Source organism: Tursiops truncatus, chromosome 7 (genome assembly GCF_011762595.2).
Source record: "Tursiops truncatus isolate mTurTru1 chromosome 7, mTurTru1.mat.Y, whole genome shotgun sequence".
Taxonomy (NCBI): Eukaryota; Metazoa; Chordata; class Mammalia; order Artiodactyla; family Delphinidae; genus Tursiops; species Tursiops truncatus.
This window is the reverse complement of record NC_047040.1, coordinates 96,174,033-96,191,859: the sequence shown is the minus strand read 5'-3', so window position 1 is coordinate 96,191,859 and position 17,827 is coordinate 96,174,033. Positions and strand designations below refer to the sequence as shown.

General features: G+C 39.4%; 1 protein-coding gene across 1 annotated transcript in view; it reads right to left on the bottom strand.

Annotated features, from left to right (window-relative positions):
* The window catches only part of NCKAP5 (NCK associated protein 5), a 1,063,199-nt gene extending 1,045,646 nt beyond the window's left edge, over positions 1-17,553 (bottom strand). The window contains exon 1 of the mRNA XM_033860244.2: positions 17,085-17,553. The gene's annotated coding sequence lies outside the window, so the exon portion shown is untranslated. The remainder of the gene's footprint in view (positions 1-17,084) is intronic.
* Between the last annotated feature and the right edge of the window lie 274 nt (positions 17,554-17,827).

Sequence of the window (17,827 nt, the reverse complement as noted above, 5' to 3'; positions counted from 1 at the left end):
GCCTGGTACATGAGGTCTGGAATGTAACCTCCAGGACAGGAGAGACAAACCTAAAATAGTCCTGAGAAACAATAAACTTCCAGCCCCTCCACCCCTCCTCACAACTCTCCTGCTTCAGAATTCTATTTCTTTCTAGGCAGACATGGTATTGGAAAGGCTCTTGTCTTAATGGAGTAAAGAATTACCAATAATCCAAGTCCAAACTAAAATAAAAATTATCAAGTATGGGATTCTCTCCATCGGTCTGGACTCTAAGTACAAACAGGATTTTACTTAGAGCTTCACAACTGGAGATGTCATTTATTTCTCCTTAGATTCAAATCCTAATAAACAAGAGATGTTTTTCCCCCCACGCAATTCTCCCATCACCACCACCACCAACACAAAACAACTTTGTGTCCCTGTGACATCAACACAACACACCTCTTTGTGTATCCTGACCAGCTTCCCCTCCCCCACCTTCTGCAGGCCCCTCAGTAACTGAGAACAAGACTGACGATTCGACTGCCGGTCGAGGGTGTATATTCTAGGGGAAGAGGGGAGGTGGCTGGCTGCACATATGAGCCAGCCACTAATGAACAATGTTGATAGTCCAAACCATTGGATCCCATTAACCTGTTTTCACTCAATCAGGGGTAACCACTGCTGCCCAAGATGAAAATATTCTATTAGCATGCAACCTTGGTGAACTTTTTACAGTTAATGACTGCACTTATTCATCTTTCCTAACCTTGGCCTTCTGTGCTTCTATCTCTTAGGAAAACTGCATGCTATTTCCAAAGACTAATACGAGGCATCTACTTTCTCAAAAAAGTCAAGAGACATTACAGCCTGCAGTTCCAAGGACAAGAAAAACTATAGCAGGACATGACACAACAACAAATTAATGCTTTTCACATTGTCTAGCAGCCTTCAACCTGAATGTGTATGATTAAAATAAGAAGCTGATGTTACTTTGCCATGCGGCCACAGATACTTTTATGGTGAGCGGATCACACAACCTCAGGGCTTTGTAAATTGCGGAAGTGATGAAGGGAGTGAGGAGAGGCCGAGGGAGAAGGTCCTCAAAGCTCTGAGTCAGAGCTCAGCTATTCGGGGGATTCCATTCACTTCCCTGGGGGTTAGTAAAGCATAGAAGACAACGAGTTCTGGCCCCTGATGATAAACAAGGGAAAGAACCCAAAACTCCACCGAATTTTGATGGATAAAAGAAGCCCTAGAAAGACCTACCTTAAAGAGTTGGAATGTTCAAAACAAAGGCAATATTAATAGAAATGTTTGTGCTAGGTGAAAGCTATGACATGGCCCAGAATCCCCCCAACAGAGCCCATCCAAATGTGCATCCTCAACCAATGGTAGAGGTTGGGTCCTTAGGATTATTTGGGGGCAGGAAGGAAAATCAGACTTAAGATTAGAAACTGGCTATGCAGAATCCACATGTGGGTTTTGGAGAATGGATTGTGGTCCCTGGGGTATCCTAGGAATCACCAATCATTTGAAAATACATCCTGTGAGCCTGTATTTAAGGTGCAATGAGAGATGCAAAGTAGTGGCATGTAAAATACCAGTGGTTCGTAACCATTGGGAAATTATATTCTCATTAGAAAACGGGTCATGTGAAATATGGAGAGGACTAAAACTAAGAGAGACTGTTTGGCTCTGTGGTTCACTGATACAAAGAAAACAATTGGAATAGCAGAGGGAAGAGTGGTTTCTCCACTGTCCTGGGAGAGGGCATTTCCAGCATTCCCTCCCTCCCTGTTATTTTGAAGGATACCTCACCGTGTGTGCCAAGGACTGGATGGAGTGCCCCTTCACCTCCTGCCCACAGAGCAGGACCACACATCTCAGGCTCAACCAGCCAGACTGATGCTCCCACCTGTTTCTGGATCTAGACCTATTGATGCAAAGACGTGGAGATGAGGAGGTTCACTCACAGCGTCTACAGTGCAGTTCCTCAATGGCCGTGATGTCCTGGCCTTATGCCTTTGCCCAAGACAGTCCCTGGCTTCCTGCTTCTGAGCCACTGGGCTTGCCTCAGTACCAGTCTGTTTGCTGGTTGTCCAGGCTCCTGCTGACTCTGACTGTGGCTCTGTAAGCTGGATTCTCTTGTTGTGACCAAAACTACTGACTTCTATGGCCATCCTACTTATAGGGAATCACCTTGTTTCTACTGTATTGTTATTAGCTTTTGAAAATAAGAACTGTGCTTATTCATCTTTCCTAGTCCTGGAGCTCTTGACACCCATGACTCCTCAGGAAGAGTATAGTTAATTGAAAAAAATTTAAAGGCAGCAAACGATGAGTATTCTTTTGTGTATGTGTTTCTTTTACCACTACCTGGCGTGAAGTAGATGCCCATCTTGGTATCGTTGAGAGAACCCTGCCTTTGGAGTCCAATTAAATTCTACCTCTTACTTGGAATTCTTCAGGGCCTCAGGCAAGTCACTTAACCATCCTGAGCCTCAGTCTCCTCATTTGTAAACAGGGGCAATAATTCCTACTTCACTGGACTATTGTGAAAATTAAATGAGACATTAAATTGGGAAATAATAGTCTTTTCGGTAAGTGGTGCTGAAACAATTGGATATCTACTTGCAAAAGAATGAAGTTGACTCCTACCTTCCTCATATCATATACAAAGATTACTTCAAAATGGATCACAGACCGAAAGGTAAGAGCTAAAACTATAAAACTCTTAGAAGAAACATGGAAGTAAATCTTCATGACCTTGGATTAAACAATGGATTTTCAGAAATAACAAAGAAAAGCATAAGCAAAAAGAAACAGATACACTGGATTGCATCAAAATTAAAAACTTTGTGGATTAAAATATATCATCAAAAAAACAAAAAGACAAGCCATAGAATGGGAGAATCTATTTGCAAATCATACATCAGATAAAGGTCCAGTACCAGAATATACTGGATTTGTTTGGGGTGAATAAGAGTGACTGCTAATAGGTAGATGGTTCCTTTTGGAGGTGAGGGGAAGGATGGATTGGGAGTTTGGGGTTAGAAGATGTAAACTATTATATATAGAATGGACAAACAACAAGGTCCTACTGCATGGCACAGGAAACTATGTTCAGTATCCTGTGATAAAACATAATGGAAAAGAATATATATATATATAATATACATATATATGTGTATATAATATATATATGTGTGTATATAATATATATATATATGAATCACTTTGCTGTGCCCCAGGAACTAACACATCATTGTAAATCAACTATACTTCAATAAAATAAATTTAAAAAATTATATAATGGTGATGGTTGCAAAATCTGTGAATATACTAAAAACCACTAAGTTATACACTTTTAGTGGTATGTGAATATCTCAGTGAAGTTGCCAAAAAATTAAATGATACAGTGTATACATAATAGAGTACATATATAAAGTGTACACACAGAAACTTTGCATACAAATATACATGCAGTAAGTGTTCAAAATGTTGTAGATTTTGTTGCTTTTACAATATTTATGATGATTGACTGATTAGGCAGAAAGTACTTTAAATAGAGTGACTAATGGAAGATGCTTCAGGCTAGATTAGGATAAGAATTCCTCCCACACAAAGCCATTAACCTGATGTATTCTTTTGTTAAGAATCCTCTATATTCCTATCAGGGGCTGTAAGTTGTGTTCGTATGTGTCTCACCTGTCCTGACTGTATCCAATGCCCCAGACAATTCTGTCCTCCTTGGCCTTTATCCTTTCAGTCAAAACATGTTCCTGAGGAAGCACTGTCTCCTCTTAGGGGTTGGATTCTGACTTTCTGTGGCCTCACCTCTCAGAATTTTTTTCTCATTGCTTACTTATCTTGAATGAATTTACCACAAAAATCTATTTCTTGATATTCAAATTCTTCATATAAAGTCAAGAGTTTGTTTGCTTTTGGGTTTTTGTTGTTGTTGTTGTCATTGTTCATTTGTTTGTCTGTTTCTCATACAAGTATAGCAAAAAGGTTAGAAGAGCATATGCCAGAATTATAAGAGTGAGTGCCTCTGGGTGATGAAGGGATTATACGTAATTTTTTTATCCTCTTCCATATACTTTGTGGTATTTTCCAAATATTCTACAAAGAATCATTATTTAAAACACACTATAAATAGAAAAACATTGCATACTTAAATGTTATTAATTGCCTCAAGATGGTTATCTCCAAAGTGAAGATAGCCCCAAAGATGTATCAGAATGTTCACGGGACTAAAATGTCTGTGTGTGTGAAAGAGAGAGAGTCAGATGTGTGTACGTTTTGCCTTTGTTGTGTGGCTTCCCATGGGATTAGGATGACATTCACCTTTGCCAATTTCAGGTCAAGCCTCTAGTCAAATGTTTAATCCAGTCTGCAGAATTTAACACGGCAATTTGTACCATTGCTCATACATCTTCTGAACTTTCCTTGGCCCCTCTTGGTTGGATTTTTCCTAGAGGAAGAAAACCTGAGTGATTTGTATCATCAAGCCACCACCCTTACATTTACTATCTTGCAAAAGCTGTAGTCTAGACAATAATTAAAGTCTGAAGTGTAGCTTAATTAAAGCACATCTTTCCCAAGCCCTGAGGGTCATTCCTTGGCACTCACATACAGCCCATGGTGTTTACATAGACTGTTCTGGGGATACAATGGGGAAAACCTTTCAGGAACAACCTCCTTTTCCAGTCTCTTAGATGGAAGCTTAGAAGGAACCAAAGTAGTGGTGGCTGGTTTAGGTGGGTGTGAAGAAGATGAAAACAGGATATTTTCCTAAATGGACATTTTCCTAAAGGACAAACGTCAAGAATCACAGTGGCATAATTAAGACATCAAGGAAATGGAACTGAATTTGATCAGTCAGAAGTCTAGTATATCCATAGACAGAAAATGTCCCAGACATCACAGACCAGCAACTTGAGGGGCTTTGATGGCCTTCAGATATATTTTAGTTGGCCTACAGAAATTTTTTTTTTTTTTTTTTTTTTTTTTTTTGCCGTACGCAGGCCTTGTGGCCTCTCCCGCTGCGGAGCACAGGCCCCGGATGCGTAGGCTCAGCGGCCATGGCTTGCGGGCCCAGCCGCTCCACGGCATGCGGGATCTTCCCGGGCCCTTTTTTAAAATTAATGCTAGCATTTAAAAATGGGAAGATTTTGGGCTTCCCTGGTGGCGCATTGGTTGAGAGTCCGCCTGCCGATGCAGGGGACACGGGTTCGTGCCCCGGTCCGGGAAGATCCCGCATGCCGTGGAGCGGCTGGGCCCGCGAGCCATGGCCGCTGAGCCTGCGCGTCCGGAGCCTGTGCCCCGCAATGGGAGAGGCCACAACAGTGAGAGGCCCGTGTACCGCAAAAAAAAAAAAAAAAAAAAAAAAAAAATGGGAAGATTTTACCTAAAAATCAGATTTCCAGCTTTTAAATAATTAAAAAAAATTAAAATACAGAGCTAGCTCCTTTTTGGTGACAATTGCTGGTGCTGTGTAACAACTACATCCTTCAGCCATTCACAGGACATGCTCTCCGAATCACCCACTTCCTCACGCACTCTGCCATCTCTACCACAATGAGATCCATGATTTTGTATTTCTTAATCCTGGCAGGCTTCCATTATTTATATCACCTGTATAGCCTTTGAAGACATCGGGTCTGAGGCTCTACCTACCTCTCTCCCACCTCCAAACCCCTTCCCTTTGCATATGCCTTACCACAATCTTTCCTCTACCTGGGATTCTCCTTTCCTTTTGCTCACTGGTGCCTTGTTAAAAGACAGATCAGGATTCAATCCTAGGCATCTTAAACTTCCGGGAGAAGGATAGAATGGTATGGTATAACTAGATTTGGAGTCAGTAAACCCAGACTCAATTCCCAGTAATAACTGGAATTAACTTGTATCATCAGAAAAATGTGGGTTCAGATCCCAGCTCCTCACTTCTCTTGAGCAATGTTTTTAACCTCTCTGAAGCTCATTTCTTAGCAGTGAACTGTAAATATTTGCCCTGCCTGCCTCACAGGATTGTTGTGAAAGATGTTCTAAGAAGGTAACGACACTAAAGAAAGTTCATAGGAGTAAACCAATTTAAGATAATTTGGCAGGGCATGGGGGATTAATTATTAAAGTACTTTGGATGGGTTGGTGAAAAATACATCTTATCCAATTTTCCAAATTCTCTATCTGAAATAGCAAATAGTATAATAACGTGCTTCCTAATTTGTTTTTACCATTTACCCAACTCTGTGGATTGTCCACTAAATATGCCGAAGTGTTTCGTGTGTATATGACCCTTCTCCCTAATTCTCCAGAAGACCCCAAAACTAAAAATCTGTCTGCCCCAGTGTCTACAGTGTTCACTATTATAGAAGTTTCCAAATACAAGAATTTTTTAACTGGCTTATGACATACATCTGTTATGTACAACATTTACTTTTTTATGTGAGTGTAGGCATAACTATGGCATTCTGATGTGTGGCACCTAAAAAAGTGGGACTACAGAGAACTTGGTCACAATACAAATAACTCTTTTAAATTGTTTTGAAACATTTTCTCTGAATATGAAATTAATAGATATTTATTACAAATAACTTGGTTACGGCTTTAATTCTTATAAATATTTATTACAGATAATACTGTTAACATTTGATGCATTTCCTTCTGGTCTTTTCTCTCTGTAATTATTTTTTATTTAGCATCATTTAACTGACTATTTTTCAAAATTCCTGTTTTAAATTTCTATACAATATTTCATCTTATGGTTGTAACATTTTACTTCTTTGATTACAATGGTGAAGCTGCATTTTACTGATTATGGTATTAATATACGTGAATTGAAACCAAATTACAGCAATACAAAAATGTACAATAAAGTAAAACTTATCTTCTCATTTTAGTGGAAGTGCTTTCAAACTTTTGTTTGTATGCAGACGCATACATGTGGATAAAGACATATTTTTTAAAAATGAGTTTATAATACACACTTATTTTTAGCTTACATTTGCCACTTACTATCTCATAGGCATCATTCCTATCTACCAGATCTATATCAGTATTTAATGGCTGCATGGTGTTCCATTGTGTGGTTGTACTACAATTTATTTAGCAATCACCTACCAATGGCTTTGGATTATTCAGTTTTCACTAGCTTAAGTGTTAGTGTAATAAATATCCTATACATAATCTTTGTAGACTTAGTGATTATTTAAGATAACATTTTTAGCAGTGTATCGCTGAGTCCTAATTATGCTCTCTCCCACCCAAATTGCTCCTTTCCCCAAATTCGTCCTAATTACATTCCCACCTAGATAAATGAGAATGCCCGATTTCTACTTCTTCATCAATGAGGATGGTTTAATTGTTGCTAATAATAGGTAGTGTAATAATATCTCATTATTTTCATTTGTATCCTGTTAATTTATAATGAGATTGAACATCTGTTCAAATGCTTCTTGGTGATTTATACTTCTCCTTGGAAAACTGCATTTCATTTCCTTTAACCATTTTCTATTGGGATAGTAATCTTTTTCTTATTGATTTATAAGAGCTCTCACCAGTCCGTAATCTATATGACAATTCTATTGATGGGTAGTTGTTTTCTTCATTTTAGCATTAATATAGTAATGAATAGTTTTGTAAGTAGATATTTGTATGTATCACACGTTATCTCCTTTGAACAGGTTAAATTAAAACAGAATAGATTAAGGTAAAATAGAATTGATTAAGAGACTCTAACACATATTGCTAAAATGCTTTCCATAAAAGCCACACCAATGTACACTTCCACTATCAGATTATGAGCTAGCCTACCTCATAGCAACCCATTTTATATCCAATCAGAGTAATAAAACAGGATGCAGAGAGATAAAGACATAAAAGAGCATGACATACAAGTCACAGAGCAAGGAGACAGTCAATCCTGCTATGGTATTTCTGGAAGCCAGGACAGAAGAGGAGGATCTGAAAACTTTGGTAGAACAGAAATGGAGAGGCATGCAATCTTTATCTCCTTTAAAGTTTTCCGCAAAACTAGCTCCTTCATGACTCTTTGAAAATGAGTGACTGCTGCTAATTTAAGATTAAAAACCTGATTAATACATTTAACTTCTTACCTTCTCATATTCCACCAAGTCCAATTATTGATACTGATTGTGCAAATATCTGCTTCTCTTAGAAATGCTAAATCCCAGTGAAACCAAGGAAACAAGAGCACATTCCCAAATGCTGGGCCATTTCCTGGTGATGATCTGAAAACAGTGACTCCTGAGTCTAGGCCTGGGTGACAAGAAGTAGTCATAGCCCTGGGTTTTGTCAATCAAAGTAGTACAGAAGGGTGTTTCAGACAACAGCTTAAGCCATTGAAAACATGCAAATTTTACTCATTCAGTAATTAAACAAACAAAAAAACCTTGCAACACCAAACTCAAATCAATGCTATTTCAATAAACAAAAACTAAGTGGAAAAAATTTTAAAAATTAAATATAAACAAAAACTAAGTGGGTTCTTGGTTCTAAGGGCTTTTCCCGATGAACTGCAATCACATAGCTGGTCATAAATTGCAGCATGAGAAGGAATGGCAGTGGCATCAAGAATACAGACAGCACAGTAATGTCTAGTACAGAGAGCTGATAAGAAATGTCTAACTAATGGTTCTGAAGTACTTTCAAGGTTTAAAAATCCTGTAATAACATTAAAGAGAATCATCATCATCCAGTTAAGGCAATTAACAGCCTGTTTGCCTTCTTTCAAGCACAGGTGATCACACAAAAACAGTCCTAACAAACCGCAGCCAGTTATACACATATTTTTAGTTATATATTTTTTATATAGAAGCTCTGTTATATGTAAATTAAAAATTCAGTTATATGTTTTTCCATATATGATTCAACTGATTTTGGTTGTTCTTCCCAACTGCTACTAGTTATGGATCAAATCATAATCACCATTTTCTAATCAACAGCACCAAGCTTGCCATGTGATTGAGATTCTGCTATACAACATGAAAGTTCCTGCAAATGGTATTATATTTGTCATTTGTTTTAGTAAACATTTCAGACTCTGATTATTAATTGTACTGCTCTGTTGTGTCTCTTTCCATTTGATTCTTACTCTTATGAAATCTTACTCCCTCCTGAGATTTTTGACAATTTGATGACTTCTAAATCATTCTATTAACTCAAGCCTCATTTCTAGGCTACAGACACCTGCTTCTAAATGCTAATTGGCCGTTTCCACCTGAAGTCCCACAGATAGCCCAGCCTCACCTACCCAAAGCCCAGCTTGCAAGACTCCTCCACTCCCATCAAAACCTGTTTCGTCTTTTTCCTCTTTAACATCACCAGCCTGAGTCACTGAAGCTCTAAAGGTCAACTGGCCTCTCCTTCTCTTTTCTCTCCTCCCTCCTTTCCCTTCCACATCCATTTCTGCTGATCCAGCTTTTAGAATCTCCGTTGTATCTGTCACACCTCTCCATAGCTATGACACTGGACTGAGTCCTTCCCGGTTCCTGGTATGACCACCGCTTTAGTTCAGCAACTGCAATCCCCAGACTCTCTTCTACTCACACGGGGACAGGACTGCCAACAGGCTGTATCCAAAATGATAATATATAATCACATGACTGTCCTTCTTAAAGCTCTTACTGACTTCCCATAGCCAATGGTACAAAGTTGTTTTGGGACGAATGTATATTTGTCAAAGTGGGAGAATAGAACATATTTAAGTTAGTGTTTGCTTGACTCATAATTTTAAAATAGTTAACTTATGACATGTGGACCTCTATTTGCACTCTCTCCTCATGCTCAAAAATTGGTAAGGTGGACCTGACTCTGAGGTGTCCAGTTACTCTGGTTTTCCCCTTAGTATTTTTTTAAAATAACATATTTATTGAGATATAGTACTATACAATAAAATTATTTTTCTTTAAAGAGCACAATTGCATTTTTAGTATATTCATAGAGATGTGCGACCATCACCAATATCTAATTCCAGAACATTTTATTATCCTCCAAAGAAACACTATGCCAATTACCAGTCTCCAATGTCCCTTTTTCCTAGCCCCTAACAACCACTAATCTACTTTCTGTCTCTATAGATTTGCTTATTTTGAACATTTCATATAAAAGGAATCATATAGCACATGGCCTTTTGTATCTGTTTTCTTCCATTTAGCATAATGTTTTCAAGGTTCATCCATGTTGTAGCATGCATCAGTATTTAATTCCTTTATATGGCTTGATAATATTCCATTGTATATATATACCACATTTTGTTTATTTATCAGTTAACAGACATTTGGGTCCTTTCTACTTTTTGGTAATTATGCATAACGCTGCTAAGAACATTTGTGTACAAAAAATTTGCTCCTGTAGAGCTACTTTCCTTCGTCCTTTTATTGTAATACACATTACATCTTTATATATTATAAGCTCATCAACATAGCTTTATGCTTATAGCTTGCAACTGTCTTTTAAATCATGTGGGAGGAAAAAAAGGAGTTATAAAAATAATATGTGTAAACTGTCTTTTATGTTTTACCAGTGCACTTTATCTTTTTGAGTGTGGATTCAAGTTACTGTCTAGTTCTCTTTTATTTCAGGCTGAAGGACTCCCTTTAGTAATTTACGGAAGGAAAGTCCTGCTAGTGATAAATTCTCTCAGTTTTCAATCTGGTAATGTCTTAATTTCTCCTTATTTTTGAAGAATAATTTTTCTGGGTATAGAATTCTCAGTTGACAGTATTTTTCTTTCAGTACTTTGAATATATCATCCCACTTCTTTCTGGCCTCCATAGTTTCTTATGAGAAATTGGCTATTAATATAACTGAGACTCCCTTATACATAACAAGGCATTTTCTCTTGCTGCTTTCAAGATTCTCTCTGTTTTTTGACAATTTGACTATAATATGTCTCAGAGTGAACCTCTGAGTTTACCCTACTTGGAATTCACTGAGATTCTTGGATATATAAATTCCCATATCTCATCAGATAGGGAAAGTTTTCAGTCATTATTTCTTCAGATATTCTTTCTGTCCCTTTCTGTCTCTCCTTTCCTTCTCAGACACCCGTTATGTGTATGTTGGTACATCTGATGGTGTCCCACAGGTCTCTGAGGTTCTGCTAATTTTTCTTCCTGTTTTCAGATTGAATAATCTCATTTGACCTATCTTCAAATTTTCTGATTCTTTCTTCTGTCTACTTAAACCTGCTGTTGAACCCAGTAGTGAAACTTTTATTTTAGTTATTGTACGTATCAGCTCCAAAATTTCTATTTGGTATCTTTTTATAATTTTTATCTCTTTATTGATATTCTCTGTTTGGTGAGGTATTGTTCTCATATATCTTTTTGTTCCTTTAGAAATGATTTCCTTTAGTTCTTTGAACATATGTATGGTCACTGATTTAAAGTCTTTGTCTAGTAAGTCCCATATCTGGGCTTCCTCAGAGATAATTTCTATTGACTGTCTTTTCCCCCCTGTGAATAGAACATACTTTCCAGACTCTTTGCATGTCTTATAGGTTTTTTTGAAAAGTGGACATTTAAAATAATATAACTCAGCAACTCTGGAAATCATCTCTCTCCCGCAACCACGGTTTGTTGTTGTTGCTGTTTGTTGTTGCTGTAATTGTTCTTGCTATATGTTAGTGACTTTTCTAACCTTATTCTGTAGAGTCTGTATTCTTTGTCATGTGTTGTTAGCTTAGTGGCCAGCTAATGGCTGGGCAGACTTTTTTTTTTTATATAATGCCCTCAACCAATAAGTTCCAGCCTTTGCTGAGGGGATTTCTGTGTATAGTGGGACACACCTTCAATTTGCCTGCTGTTTACAATTCTTCCTTAACTTTCACTCCCTGCTTGTGCAGAGACTCAAGGTCAGCCATTGGTGAGAGATGGAAGATTTCTCAGGTCTTTCCTGAGAATGTGCATGCCTCTGCACATGTACATGACTTTTATATTTCCAGGAATATGTGAGCATTTCAAAGACCCAATGGACACATCATTCCCCAGCTTTTTATTTAGAAATTTTTGACTATCATCCTGTTTGCCCCAACTCTTATTGCTGCCTCAGGCAGCTGCAATGTTAAAACAGTTGCTGTGACTGTTTTTGACGAGTGTCCCAGGAGAAAAGTTCTATGCACTGAGTGAGTGCTGAATCAGGTCAAATAAAGACAAGAGCTGCAAATGGGAGTTCCCAAGCAGCTACCAGACAGGTCAAATCATGACAATTCTCTGGGAATAAGGCTCTCTGTAGAGCTCCAAACAGGTCTTTTCCTCTCCAGCGGCCACTAGGGTACTGTTATCACAACTACTGTGATGGCAAAACGGTTAGTTTTTAAGGTTTCCTCAGAGCTGCAAAAGGGTGAATAGGAACAGAGCAAGCTAAATGACACAAAGCACACTGTTCTTACTGAGATTCAGGGTTTTTTTGTTTTGGTTAGTTTTTTTTCCTGAATAAATGGTCCTCAGATCATCATAAGCCTACGTTTAATTTCCAAACTTTGAAAAATGTTGATTTTGATGATTTTTGTCACTGTTCTCCCTGCTTTTATGGAAGAGTAGATGTTCAGAGGTCTTTACTCCACCATTCCAGAAGTATTCCTATTTCCCCTTAGCATTTTTATAGGCACTAGGGTCAGGCCTTCAAGTGGTTTATCTCATCATAGACATTGTTGTCAGGTAATCTTTGTTAGATATCCCACCCCTTGGCAGAATGACTTTCTTCAGCAGTTTCTCTGAGTCCTTTAATATTTTGAATGTAAAAATAATTTTCAACTTATTGTCTGTTATGAAATGACAAGCACAATTATTACCAAACATCACGGGTTTAATAAAGATGATGTGAGTAGAACTTCAACCAAACAGAAGACAAAGACTTGAAATTTTTTTTATCACATATACCATGAGGCTGGAAGTTTTTCCAGTTAGAAATATTCTACCCTCTAGGATTTTTGTCTTAAGAGCGATTTTTGATACCTTAATCACTGTATATGTAGTTCTCTCCTACCCCTTTTATATTCACATCTATAGACCCACAGATTCATTGCTGATATTCAGCAATGATAACCAAGGACCCATACTGATATCTCAGTCCTGATGACTGGAGTTACCTTGCTAAGGCACAAAGTAGATAATGCAATAGATTAACCAGCCACTAGGATGGAAACAAAACAGGGGAGGCTGAGGTGAAGAGACAACAACCAGAAAGATAAATTATATGCAGGGTTATAACTAGAGGTAAAGGGTACAAACTTAAGTTTCAGAAGTCATGGGATAAAATCCGACTCTACCTCTCTGTGACTTGGGAAGTCACTTTTCCATTCAAAGCCTCTGTTTCCTCTCTGTAAATGGAAATAATGCCTACTTCATTGGGACTTTTTGCAGATTAAATGAGCTAATGCATATATAGGACTTAGTGTAGCATATGGCTCATAATAAGTCCTCAGTAAATGGCATATTAGTCATTTATTAATATTAATAAATTTTATATTATATATAAATATATATATATATTATATATATAAAATATATATATATTTTATAATATTAATCCCAGCCCTGAGCAGACTAACTGCAGCTATTATACATGAATATGTTCCAACTTTGAAAAACAAGATATGTTTCAAAAGTGAGACTATCCCTTACGGGTAGTCTTCCATCTCCCACCAAAGACATTTCCCAGGCTGACTCATATTCATGCATCTCCCTCAGGTGTGCCACCTGCTACCCTCCTATACAAATCACAGACTTCTGGGGGACATGTCATTCATTCATTCATGCATGCATTCTTATGATCAACATTTACTTGGCATGTTACACATATCAGGCATTAATTTAGCATGGGTGCAGGGTGATGGATGGGCAGACAGGGTCCCAACCCTCATGGAGGTTACATTCCAACAGGGGACAGAGGCAGGTTCTGGTGACTCCATTCCAGCATTAAAGACTAAAAATCCTAAGGTGGCATTTCCCTGATCCTCTCATAGCTCAAGTTCTACAGTGATTCAGATTTCACCTAGAAGACTGCCCTCCACTCAGTGGGATTTGAAAATCAGAGTGAAGATAATGAGGTAGATGCTATATTTCTGCTGTTCCTGCCAGAGGTTTGGGGTATTCTGCAATCTCTTTAGCAAAGATCCCAGTATCCTATCCCTAGCTTCATGTGTTCCAAGAAACAGAAATGCTCATTTTGGTGGAGGAGACGACTGCAGAGGTAGTGTGGTCCTGGAGCTAACAATGCTGGCGTCAACTTCCTGAATCCTAGCTTTGTATAGTGACAGAGGTGCAGTGGTCAATTCTGTTGTGCTGTTCTGAGCGTTGTCTCAGGAACTCTGTCTGCTCCCTGACTCGTACAAGATTTCATATGCCACCCAAAACCAATATGAAATCCCTTTCTGCACAAGCAGAAATGGATTGTTACTGAATCCAGACCAATACAGGAAAACAAATAAGGGGAAGATAAGTAAATAAACAACACAAGCATTGATGGTCATAAGTGCTATAAAGGAAGAGTGATGTAAGATGAGGGACAATTTTTCAGATGGAGTGGTCAAAAGGTCTCCTTGACGAAGTGAACCAAAGCAGAGCCCTCATGGAAAGAAGGAGCTAAGAAAAGATGTAGAAAGTTCCAGGTCCAGCAAACAGCAGTAGTACTGGCCCAAATGTGGAAAAGAATTTAATGCATCCAATCCTCAGAAAGAACAGTAGCATGATTGGAGATTTGGGACAAATGGCACAAGGCGAGACTAGAAAATTTAGCAGGGATGACAGCTTCTCAAAGTGTGGTCCATGGCCTGGCACCGGTCTGCAAACGGCTAAGGATCCATGATAAGTACCAAACTTAAGTGTAAATGTTTAGAAATGTTGTGGCAATTTGGTATTACCCCAACATTCAAGCAATGTTTTTTTATCACATTTAATAAACCTATCAGTCCAAACCAGACTGGAAATTAAAAAAAAAAAAAATCCGATCTGTGAGATAGTTTCAGAAGCATTGTTTCCCATGTGTAGCCTTTCACACTGTTTCTGTAAAGCTCCAGATACTAAATGTTTCAGGCTTTGCAGAACCATAGGGTCTCTGTGGCAACTACTCAGCTCTGTTGTGAAAGCACAAAAGCAGCTGTGGACCAGCTGTCAGCAAAGAGATATGGCTGCATTCCAATAAAACTTTATTTATAAAAAATTGTGGTGATCAGATTTAGCCTGCGATGCCTCATTTGTCAACCCTGTTCTAGGCCACAGGAAGGAGACTGGGCTTGACTCTAAAGGCAACAAAACCCACTTAATTGAGGGCTTCCTTCATTCTTGCCCCATTCTTATCACTGCCTATGTGTGTGTAAAGTCTTCACCTCATTGACTCTAAATCAGAAAGAACCTTGAAGCTCCTCTCTAATTCAGTGCTCTCCTCACAGCCACCTGACAGATGAAGTCTCTGCCTACAGGACTTGTGTTTACAGGCAGGGTCCATTTGACTCTTACCTGCATCCCCGAGGAATGATGATGACACCACTGACCTTGCAGTAGGCTGGTGAGCAACTGACAGCCCTACGAGGCTACAGTCTTCCATTCTCCAGGACCTGGTCCATCACAAGTAGGTTTCCATTGTCATCTGAGTCCTGAGGTCACCTCCAGGGCCCACTTTTCTGAGGTATACCACGCCATTTTTCTTCTGTAAAAAGTTACATATCTGTCCACAGGGACTCCTGTGAACACTGTCCACGGCCAGCTCACTTGGTGTGTCTGAAATGGTTGTATTGGACACGCAGCCACCGCATGTGTAGGCTCGTTTGCCTCTGGGCTCAGACACTGCCACGGCAGGAAGGCCTTCTGTATTCCCATGTCTCCATTCATAGAGCACCTACTTCATAAACCCACCTTAACACCAATACAGTAGAACGCCTTATCCTCTCTGCACACGGGACACAGACCACTGTGTGTGTGAGGACACAGAACCCCACAGCAGGTCTCTCACACGGAGGGCATAGCTGAGGCAGCTCTTTCTGAAATCTCTTTTATTTAAGATTTCTTTCGTTGACTCACGACAAACTTAACAGGTAAAACTTTGCTCTTGCAAGTCTCCTTAAAATATCCCTTCTGGACCTACCACCGTTTACCTTGGCAGTAGGTAGCCCAAAGAGTTTTGGAAAGTCTCAGCTTGGCAAAGCCTCAGAGCTACTGGCACATTAAAAATTAATAAAGAGCACTGAACCGAGTTCAGGACACTGCAACGCGATCCTTCACCGTGAAATGTGCAAGATTCTTTGTTGGCAATGAACAAATCTGAAGCCAAAAAGGGCCGACCGTGACAAGCTAAGATCAGAAACAGTCAGCAACTTTGTGTGTCTTTCATTGACACACAAATGATGGGTAGGAATCAATACCCCTGCTCAGCCATGCTCTTCCTGAACATTCAGGAATTGAAGATGGGCCTCGGAGTCCAACCCACAGAGCTGGGTATTTACCGAGCTTGCAGAACCACAGAGACAGGGCAACTGCAGCTGCCTCCTTCCACTATAAGACAAGAGTGATTCACAACAAATTCCCAAGTTAGCAGCTTCTCCAAGAGAGTCAAGATAAAGCAAGGCATTTCCAAACATTTGGGATTTGCTTGAGTAAAACAGAATGCTTGTGTCTGACTGAATATTAACCCAGGAGGAAGAAAACACTTTTTGCATGCATAGGTGAGGGGCTGGCGGCAGAATGGACCTGACAGCATTGATGATAAGACTAAAAACGAAACAAGCATGTACAGCACACCTGTTGGTTCAAAGGAGGAATCTACTGTATTTGTAATCAACCTCAGGACACTTGGACGCAGGCAGCAAACACAGAGACAGAGCAGCAGAGGCAAACCTTGAAAACTGTATCCTTCTGAATTCTGGAAAAACACTGGCAGACTCCACGTGCATGCTGGGTGATGCCCTGTGTCTATTTACACATTGCAACGCCCTCGAGCCCTCCAGAAAAATCACAGGCAAACCCTACACTCTGCAAATCAGAGGTCTGAAGCAGAGCACTTACTTAGCATATTGGAAGCTCTCTCTCGCCTCCACACCGACAGAAACATTAGAGAAAAAACAAAAAAAGACAGAGAAAAGAAAATTCTGTCCTTACCGAAAAGGCATAGCAGACAGGGACGGTGAACGTTTTCACTTTAGCCCACTCAGTGCTTTCTGTTTCATTCGGTCAATGTTCTAAGGCTACTGAGGAGAGTTCCTGGGGTTTTCCAATCTTCCTTCAAGAGTTTTAATCACTGGCTTCCCCAGCCCGGGTTTAACAAACACCGCTGTGTTCTGTGTATGCAGCACCACGTTGGGCAACCAGCCAACACAGAGTTTCAAGAGGCAAGGGGAGAAAACTGACACCCTAACAAACATACTTCCCTCTTTTGTGTCTTTTAAGGTGGTGCTCAAAGTGTCATCTTTGCTGCTGACGGGAGCTAAAGATAGCCTCTTTAAGGGACTTTCTCCACTGCCCCGCTATCCCTGGCTGGGCTGCCCGAGCTGGGTTCCCCAAAGTTTGTTTTCTGTCTCTCTGCCCTGAAGTTCTCTGCACAATCGCCCGGCTTGCCTCTACACCAGCTGCACTTTAAATGTATTTTAATTGGCTGGAATGTCGAAAGAATCCATTTGGCAGTCGTTTACATGTGAAGCACGCCCAGGGCAGCTGAAAGAGGCCCCAGAAGCAGCCGATTACTTCATCAAAAGCTGCAGTTTGAATACCATTGACTCCTACAGCACTACAGTGAACTCAATTCGATAGGCAAGAAGAAGTAATTAATAATTTGCTGAGAAAAAATTCTTCATTCATCTAAAAGCCAGAAATGCAAAGGAGAAAAAAAAAAATCCCTGCAGACA